Source organism: Schistocerca americana, chromosome 1 (assembly GCF_021461395.2).
Source record: "Schistocerca americana isolate TAMUIC-IGC-003095 chromosome 1, iqSchAmer2.1, whole genome shotgun sequence".
Classification (NCBI taxonomy): Eukaryota; Metazoa; Arthropoda; class Insecta; order Orthoptera; family Acrididae; genus Schistocerca; species Schistocerca americana.
The window spans coordinates 99733474-99744009 of record NC_060119.1 but is presented as its reverse complement, the minus strand read 5'-3'; the positions used below and the strand labels follow the sequence as shown (position 1 = coordinate 99744009).

The following is a 10536-nucleotide window of genomic DNA, read 5'->3' as shown; positions in this document are numbered from 1 at the left end:
TCAGCCGAACTTTATGCGAAATATTTTAAGATAAGGCCTTCAGCTGTCCTAAATTAAAATTTGAAAGATCATTTGTTTAAAACCTTTTAAAATTTACTTACTGAAATTCTTGTTATCCAGGCCTTAAGCCCTAAGTTCTTCTACTTCGTAACTAAGGCCTTCAGGCTATGTATTCCTTAAGGCAATTTTAATAACTTGTGTTCTGGCCTTCAGCCGTATTGTTTCTGAATTCTTTTAAGGGCATGTGTGATTAAGTGTTTTAGCAAAATAAAGCGTGTGTGTTTGTGCAACTAACAGCAACTGACTTGGGCCCCTTTCCACAATCTGATCCGCTCTGTCCTGCGAAACCAGATTTCACTGGGTTTGGAAATTTGGTTTTTTATCCGTCTGAGCAAACCTCTGAATAACACATAAATAACACACAGGAGGCATGTAGTGTTTTCATTTTGTAATGTGTGTTCTAATTTTCGGCCGCTGGTACAGAAAACCATTCACAGAATAAAACATGGTTAAAGTAAGGCAAAAATCCGATTAAGTATTTACATAGTTCTGACGTTGAAAGGTATGTGTCTAAATTTTCGTAGGAATTTTTTTTGTTTTGGATATCTGGAATCACGTTCGTAAAGTCTGAATTGCTTACGGAGGACATGCGCGCGCAGCCTCTGCTGAGAAACTATGCTGCACAGGCTTGAGTTAGAGGTGACCTTTGCTCTGCGAACATGCTCTTTAGTTTTGTCTGTTGATCACGAGGAGAGAAGAGGAGACAGAAGGTTGAGATGCAGTGTTAGATGCAAATTGTTGAGTTTGGATTTAGTAGCAGTAAGCAGCAAACAATGGAGATTTTTGGGAATTATATTACGGATTAATGGAAGATTCATTCTTACACTGGTACGATTATACTCTTTGTGAAGAGTGGATTACAGCAATGATTAAGTTTGTTTTATTTGCGGCGACGGTTTGATAATGCAGCATTCTTGGTTCATCAGACATCCAGATCAGAAAGCGTTTTGGCTTTTCAGTTTTTTTTTTTTTTTTGTTAGGATTTATTGATTATTGTTAGAGAATTTAAGAATCAGATTTTGGAATTTCATTAATTTTTGTAATTGTTGGATTATAGTTAAGCGATTTTTGGGAAAACTTAACTATTGTTGAAATTTTATTAAATGTTACTGAGTCAAATGACATGAGATTGCTATTGCGTTCGTTTAACCCAGAATCATTGTACACAACCAAAGAGTCGATTAATTTTTAATTATTTAAAATCATTATCTAAAATTATGAACCAAGAATGGTAGCAATGTATTCCAAGAACGCATTGCACCTTTGAGTATCTCGATAGATAGATTTTGCACCTCTGTTACAGAGACGCGCTGTAGCTACGTGAGCAGGGTTGCATGGGATTATCCAGTGCGCCTCAGACAAGTGGAGGATATAGAAAAACCTCAAGGAGGGAGCGCTAAAGATATCTTGAGCTATCTTTACTTTTACCGTAATAAAAAATAATCAAGCCACATGAAAAGTTTAAGAAAGTTTTATTTAAACTGATTATACACGTATACAAGACAATGCCATCTTATTATATAAAAAAAGTTACATTGGTGGTTCTCTTCCTTAAATGATGAATTCTGTGCTCCTATTCTTCCCGGTAAATTGGTTAATTACATCGTTAATAGGACAATCAATGTTAGGGAGAGTGTTCAACAGAGCTAAGCCATTAAGTCGATCCTCCTACATTGCCGACCTCAGCCATGTCTTTGTATCCGCCATTGCCTCAGACAAGCCAAATACTGTAGAAAACTGACTCTCTCTTTATCAGATTTCACAGGGACTAACTTAAGTTTCAAAGAAATCAGTTTTTCATCAACGTTCCTATTCAGATTTTGTGATAGCAGTAAGTTTGAGACAGGGTATGATTTCCTCAGAAATCTCTCGGTTAGATTTCTCTACGTATTCTCGCAGTTCAATTTCGACAGCAACAGTTATCGCTACGCAAGCTATCAGCTTTAATGTCTGGTGTGTGTACCACTCAAAACAGGCAGCCCAAAGTTTAGTATCTAACAGTCAAATTAACATTAACAACACAATCAACATTACAGACCCTCTTTTACTAAAATAAATCTAAACAGATACGCCGCGCGGGATTAGCCGAGCGGTCTTAGGCGGTGCGTTCGTGGACTGTGCGGCTGGTCCCAACGGAAGTTCGAGTCCTCCCTCGGGCATGGGTGTGTCTGTTTGTCCTTAGGATAATTTAGGTTAAGTAGTGTGTAAGCTTAGGGACTGATGACCTTAGCAGTTAAGTTCCATACGATTTCACACACATTTGAACATTTAAACAGATAACTTTCAACATTTCCTATCAGGTGGTGCGAAGCCAAGATTTTCTCTTCCCAGTAGCAACTATCTACGCTCCCATTTCGATTCTGAACATTTCTTTAACAGGAATATGCCTCCTGCTTTGCAGAAACAGCAAAGGAGATTCGTCTTATCCTTTTCTTCTCTTTCTCACGCTGTGACGAGATAACCCCGCGTCAACCTGCTGCGGGCTTTCACGGAATCACCGGAAGCGTGAAATAAGATGGCGCGCTCCGAATTGGTATGCCGCCCACCCTGAATCGGGGTGGTGTGGCCCACACAGAGCTGATAATTCCGTCCCTCCCTCCCCCCTCCCCCCACCCCTCACCTGTCTGGATGCCGGGCAGAATCCGTCGCCGCTGAATATTCATGCGCAGCGCGTAATACATAGCGGTCGGCGCCGCTTTGCGCTAACACGGGATTGCAAGCCGCTGGTGCGCCAATCGACAGCTAAGTGGCCCGTCTCTAACCCTCTCTGTGCCACTGATGGCGGCCGACATTTTGCCCTCGCCCCTCCGTAGTTTCCGCGCGTTGTTTCAATCTGGACGTCTGGCAGCAGAGTTGCCAGATCCGCTACGAATGTACAGTTTGTCTCCCCATCAGCAATGGCTGTTAAAATGAATGAGGGCCGAAAGCACAATGTCGTCGATTTTGAGACTGTAGCATGTATGCATGCTCCTGACATCTGTTGATGTTACGTGAACCAGCTTCATCAGTTTGTGTATAAGCTGCCGGGAAGACAAAAATTTGCACACACTTTTAGAGGATTTAAAGTTCACGCGAGATTTATTGTTGCAACAGTGCATATGGAGTACATGAAATGAATACATTTACAGATCAATAGCACAAACTGTTCAGAGGTATCAGATATCGTCCCACGCTGAAAGGCCCTTATTAGTATGTGGTGTAGTCTCCACAAGTGGCAATTCAGGTACTGGTATCCAATCGTACAGACGGCAATTATTCTCCTACGATACGTTATGCCACGCTTGCTCGATCTGTTCACGTAGTACTGTAAGAGCTGTTGGTTAACGAATTGTACTTCTCGTCAGTTGGAGACAAGTCTGGAGATAGTGCTGGCCAGGGAAATTGCTACACGACTTGCAGAGCACACAGCTTCACGGGCAGCGTGTGAGCGAGCATTATCCTGTTGGAACAACACAAAAACACTCTGCGTGCACCGAGCGCTGGTTAGCATCCCCTCCAGAGAAACCTAAGATGAACGAGAGTTGTAGCTTACCACGCCCTAGAGCATAAGGCCTGGGGGTGGGACCTCTGTGTCTTGGACGAATGCGGTCTACGAGGCAGTGCTCACCAGGTCTAAGTCGTACGTGCAACCGACCATCATTTGTGTACAGACAGAGTCTGCTTTCATAGCTGAAGATCACAGTGCTCCACTCCATCTTCGAAGTGACCCTCTCACAGCACCAGTCGAGCCTTGTTCGTCGATACTGTGGCTTGAAAGGAAGACAGGGTAGAGGTATGCCTGCCTGTAGTCTCAATGCTAATAAGTGGTTCGCAGCAGTTCCTGTTAACACGTCAGAGCTCGCAAGACCTTTTATCCGTGCTTACAGTATGACGATCCTGGAGTGCGTCCGTGCTGCGAGGACACTCAGAACCTCGTCAATGGGTATGAGAATGTTTACGTGACTACTGATATCAGCATCGTTGCATAACTGTCGCAGCATGTCCAACTTGTACGGTAATTCTCCAAAAGGACCATTCCTCCAGTCAGAAGGCCACAATTTGATTCAAATTCGCTTAGTTGACATTAGAAAGCACGAGTGCGCCTCCGTGGTATCGTTAGTTAATTGATACACACGTCTGCAGCGCACTGAGCCTTGTGGCTGTCACGATTCCCTATTCAAGTGTAGACAGAGCGGACTCTGGTAGCCATTCCACTACGCTACCTATTAACGGACGACGCTGAAACTGTTATCAGTGCATCTGCTATCTCCTGGGTGGGATATGCCATCTTCTGATCAAAGTCGACTTCGTGTTTCCAGGTGTACTAATTTTTTTTTCTCTGCAGTCTATGAACATTTGCGTATAGCTGTCTGTCCTATTTCTCTAACATTCACTTCCCTGTGGGCCCACAGCACAAATTTTCATTGCTGTTGCAATGCCAAGTGGCTACACTGACTTCCATTTCTTTACAAAAGCTGGAAGCTCTTGAAGGAATGCCCCACTGTCCTACCGTAACCTCATGTTCCATGCTTTCCGCATTCCAATCTGTAAAATGGACGCCGAGGATTTCAGAGTTCGTAACTATTACCGACCTCACTTTCAACCAAAAGTTGATGTTCATGGTGACAATTTACATTTCAAAATTTTTCCAATGATGAGATTGTCAACAGTTTGCCATGAACTGCTGTTTAAAGTAACTTCTTTTTAATCATCACGAATGCTTAAGTAGTAAGTACGAGGGCAGTTCAATAAGTAATGCAACACATATTTTTTCTCGGCCAATTTTGGTTGAAAAAACCGGAAATTTCCTGTGGAATATTTTCAAACATTCCCGCTTCGTCTCGTATAGTTTCATTGACCTCCGACAGGTGGCAGCGCTGTACGGAGCTGTTAAAATGGCGTCTGTAACGGATGTGCGTTGCAAACAATGGGCAGTGATCGAGTTTCTTTTGGCGGAAAACCAGGGCATCTCAGATATTCATAGGCGCTTGCAGAATGTCTACGGTGATCTGGCAGTGGACAAAAGCACGGTGAATCGTTGGGCAAAGCGTGTGTCATCATCGCCGCAAGGTCAAGCAAGACAGTCTGATCTCCCACGTGTGGGCCGGCTGTGCACAGCTGTGACTCCTGCAATGGCGGAGCGTGTGAACACACTAGTTCGAGATGATCGACGGATCACCATCAAACAACTCAGTGCTCAACTTGACATCTCTGTTGGTAGTGCTGTCACAATTGTTCACCAGTTGGGACATTCAAAGGTTTGTTCCCGCTGGGTCCCTCGTTGTCTAACCGAACACCATAAAGAGCAAAGGAGAACCATCTGCGTGGAATTGCTTGCTCGTCATGTGGGTGAGGGTGACAATTTCTTGTCAAAGATTGTTACAGGCGATGAAACATGGGTTCATCACTTCGAACCTGGCGCCACACCCACTCCCCTACCAAGAAAAAGTTTAAAGCCATACCCTCAGCCGGTAAAGTCATGGATACAGTCTTCTGGGACGCTGAAGGGGTTATTCTGTTCGATGTCCTTACCCATGGTCAAACGATCAACTCTGAAGTGTATTGTGCTACTCTTCAGAAATTGAAGAAACGACTTCAGCGTGTTCGTAGGCACAAAAATCTAAACGAACTTCTCCTTCTTCATGACAACGCAAGACCTCACACAAGTCTTCGCACCCGAGAGGAGCTCACAAAACTTCAGTGGACTGTTTTTCCTCATGCTCCCTACAGCCGCGATCTCGCACCGTCGGATTTCCATATGTTTGGCCCAATGAAGGACGCAATCCGTGGGAGGCACTACGCGGATGATGAAGAAGTTATTGATGCAGTACGACGTTGGCTCCGACATCGACCAGTGGAATGGTACCGTGCAGGCATACAGGCCCTCATTTCAAGGTGGCGCTAGGCGGTAGCATTGAATGGAGATTACATTGGAAAATAGTGTTGTGTAGCTAAAAGATTGGGGAATAACCTGGTGTATTTCAATGCTGAATAAAACAACACCTGTTTCAGAAAAAAATGTGTTGCATTACTTATTGAACTGCCCTCGTACACCAGCAAAAAGTGCTCATATCGGAGTGCAAAAACGGCGAATACGCTCCTGCTCAAAAGACTTTGAAAAGTGGGGTACCAGTTGCCTCATTCTGCCTCCTCAACGCCTTAAAAATTTTCCCATATGTTTTAGCATGCGAACGTGCAACTCGTCTCTCACCCCACAAGCTCCCCTAACTGTAACTATCCCATACGTTCTAGTCCATCCTTGTAAGTCGCTCATACCTACCCACTCACTTGCCTATTCTCACTCACTCATGCGGCCAAACTCACTGTCATTACCGCTTTGTGTCTCTCTGTCATTCTCTTCTGTCTCACAGCGACTGTCTCTTTCGCCCTGTCTTACTACTACCGTCTCTTTGTCTCCTCTCGCTGTTACCGTTTGGCTCTTGCTCTTTTTACTCGTACTATCTCATTTATCCTTTCCCACTACTGCTGTCTCTTCTCGTTGTCACACTCTCTCCTCCTCGCTGTCATTGCCATAGACTCGGTGTCTCATTATTGTAGGCTCTCACACACTTGCACTTTCTCCTCTCTTGATTCCTCTCCCACAAGCACTGTCTCCTTCATCTTTCTCCTAGCACTGTTCTGTCACTGTCAACTATGTTTCACTGCCACTGTATCCTTCTCTCTCGCACACAGTACCATTGTACCACTACTGACTCTGGATCATGAGGTCCTGGGTTCGATTGCCGGCCAGGTTGGGGATTTTCTCTGCCTCGGCACTGGGTATTTGTGTTGTCCTCATCATTTCATCCTCATCTTCATCATCATCCGTGACAGTAGCTAGATTCGACTGTGTAAAAACTGGACTGTGTAGAAATTGGGACTATTTGGGCGCTGATGGCGAGCGCCTCACAAACCAGACATCGTCATCTCACTACCAAAGTCTCCTTCGCTCTTTCTATACTTCAGCCACTGTCTACTATCTTCCTGTACTTATTACTTTTCCGTCTCTTAACCATTGCCACTGTCTCCTTCTCTCGCATACCAAAACGGTTCCGAAATTTTTTAGAAATGCTGAATGAGGTAGAATGAGGCAGCTGGTACCCCTGTTTTCAGCCAGAGTCTTTTAAGCAGGAGAATATTCGCCTTTTTTCTGCTCCGATAGCGGCATTGTTCCGGTGGTTCCTTTCTTTTCCCCGACGTAGCAGGGTATGTCATTCTTATGAGAAGAAACTCAGGACTCAACAAAATTTTGATTGTTGACTTGTGCGAAATTGAAATAACACACAAAAAATTTTACACCTCAGACCGGATTTTACGTACACAAAAATTTTGCATGTTCTTCAGTATTACGACATGGGGTCCCCATAACCTTTCTGACGATCATGGAGACACTTTCAAGCACATTTCTCATCCCTACGTAACTTTATAAATTACATTTTCGCCTCATATCGGATTTTACGTTTACAAGTAGCTTACCTTTGAACGTCTGTCTCTCGGAAACGGGTACAGATACCAAGAAAGTTTTTCAATGTTGTTCGAAATCGGAATCTTAGGAATATATCGAAAAATTACATCCATTTGCTGTGCACAGCCATCTCAGAGCCCGCGGCTCGGTTTTGGCGTCCAAAGATCATGTTTTTACGGTGTTTCCAAATAACGGAGGAAGAATTTTCAAAACTAGAAGATGGCACTTCTAGATAAATGGCCAAAGAGCATACCGCTAAAATTTGAGCAATTTGTTGTAGTTAGGTACTTAGATATTCGTTGCTGACGGCGAAAAAATTGTGATAAAAAGCTTCTTTCGCATTTTCTTAGGAACTGCCCATGAAGTAAATGGTGACTTCATAAGCCAATTAAGACGAATCGTATACTACATCTAATGCAAAAAGAACCAACCGATTTGCTCCGTTTGCCTGAACTGGATGTAATATTGAAAAAAAAAATTAGCCCTGTACTGTAAAAAGCACTCCATCTTCAGGCCCCGAGTGGCCTACCGGGACCATCCGACCGCCGTGTTATCCTCAGTGGAGGATGCGGATAGGAGGGGCGTGGGGTCAGTACACCGCTCTCACGGTCGTTAAGTTGGTATTCTTGACCGAAGCCGCTACTATTCGGTCGAATAGTCCTCAAATGGCATCACGAGGGTGAGTGCACCCCGAAAAATGACAACAGCGCAAGGCGGCCTGGATGGTCACCCATCCAAGTGCCGATCACGCCCGACAGCACTTAACTTCGGTGATCTCACGGGAACCGGTGTGGCCACTGCGGCACGGCCGTTGCCTTAACTGTTTACTGTAGGGTAATTAATGTAAGACGATCTTTCTGTTGTGTATACAAATGGGCCTTAGCCCAAAGGCTATCCCAAACACTTGGTCCTACCTTTCCGTCACCAACAGAACCAAAAGTATGAGCCCGGAAAGACCCCGTTTCTATGCGCGGCTTTTTTGAACATATTAGTAGTGCCTGCTGCCGCATGCGTACCAACGCCGAGAATGAATTTTTTATATGCTGGTACGAAACTTCGTGGCTGATTAAAACCGCGTGCCGGACTGGAACTTGAATCGTTGAACCTTTGCCTCTCGCAGTAAGTTGCTGTATCGACTGAGCTACAGTCGGTAGATCAATCGCCCACGAAAGGCAAGAGTTCATGGTTCAAATCCCGGTGCGATCCACAGTTTTTATCTGCCAAGAAATTTCAGTACTACATCGTTGATCACATTAAATTAGTACATACAGAATATCTTAGCTCATGACTAGATGTTCAGGTTGTAAACTCAGTTCATTATTTTGTAAACCTTGGCATTTTCTGTTGCGAAGATATTACTGGGAAATTGATGTTTCAGTTTTCCAAGTCTCTTTCATGATGTTACTTACTGGTCTCCGTACCATTCAAACGAATAACTACATGATTTAAATCGGCTTGTGATGTGTTGGAAAAAATGAGCGTATGGCATTGTTGGCCGGGAGGCCCCATCCGGGGAAGTTCGGCCGCCAAGTGCAAGTCTTACTGGAGTCGACGACACACTGGGCGACTTGCGTGCCGGTGATGAGGATGAAATGGTGATGAGGACAACACAACACCCAGTCCCCGAGCGGAGAAAGTCTCGAACCCGGCTCTGCTTGCGAGGGAGGCGAACACGTTACCACCCAGCTAAGCAGGCGGACTTGATCAGTTGAATCGTGCGAACAACTTTCGAAACGCTTTAGGTTTTTCCGATAGAGCTGACTCGATACGTTTCCATGACGGAATTGCTTTCTGTTCACTGACGTTAGATATGTAAACAACGATCTTCTTTGGGGAGCACGTTTCACCTTCTACTACTTGTAGCCTCTCTATCATCATATTCATTCTGACTCTCCTTTCTGTGTGTAATACACCCTCGCTTTATACTGAACGATATGACACGATGCGATGAAATAGTCGACGAGTCGTTACCTTTTCGAGAAAGTCCATGTAACCGTTTTGTTGAATCTTTCGCTGCAGTGTAATACTGAAGAAGTTTGCGAAGTTTCATACAACCTCAGCTCAGTCACCTCGCACATTATGTTCATAACATGGGGATTTTTCCTGCATATATTGTAACCTCCCCACCGTAATTTAAATGAAATGACAATATTTAATAGAAATGGGACCAAAGCGTAAACTCTCGAGCAATTAAATATAATGACAATAAAAATGAGAATCGCAATCTGACTCAAATATAAGTTCCTCACAAAAAAAAGTTAAAGTCCATTCAGTGATAAGAAAATCTCAGTGATAATGATAACTCAATTAAACCGTAATATCGGTCTTTGGCCCTGTGCAAAAAATCAGAATTAAATTCTTACCTCAGTATAACTGCATGTCAAATTTCTACTCTTATTGTTGGCCACGGCTTGGAGGAACTGCATTGCAAATAATATTTTTTTTTTTTTTTTGAAATTTAACTGAAACTTTTCTTTAAGGGAAATGGAAGGAAATCGTTGGTTCAGTTAAATGATTTTTTTTTTTTTTTTGTAAAAAATTGCTTTGAAATCAAAATTATTATTGGGGCATTTGTTGAAAATTAATTACAATAAATAAACTTTACATTATCTGATGATTACCTTAATTAACAATATACCTCATTCAGCATCTTGACCAGAATGCCATGTCGACGCTCGCCGACTCCTCACACACACAACTGCACTCGACTGCTACTACCGACATACTGGACGCAACTGAACTGAGCTACTGCTATCGACAGACTGTACTGCATGACGACTACTAGCGTACTGCTCGCAACACTCGCGCGGTCAAGCGCAGACTAACCACGATAAATGGCTCTCTGGCCAGAGACTCTGCAATGCCTCGCCATCGCCGCCTCACAACATACGTGTTTCATAACCATCCACTGGGGGGGGGGGGGGGGGGGGCAAAAATTTGGCAGCGATGGTGAGTCATTTGGACTTGCCAAGCGCGGCAGAATTTTTCTTTAATTAATAAACTTCTACAATTTACAGAATATTTAGATGTAG

The 10536-nt window shown here is 43.8% G+C and overlaps 1 pseudogene; it reads right to left on the bottom strand.

Annotated features, from left to right (window-relative positions):
- Positions 1–8202: 8202 nt before the first annotated feature.
- On the bottom strand, positions 8203–8320 carry LOC124555892 (annotated as a pseudogene).
- Positions 8321–10536: the final 2216 nt, after the last annotated feature.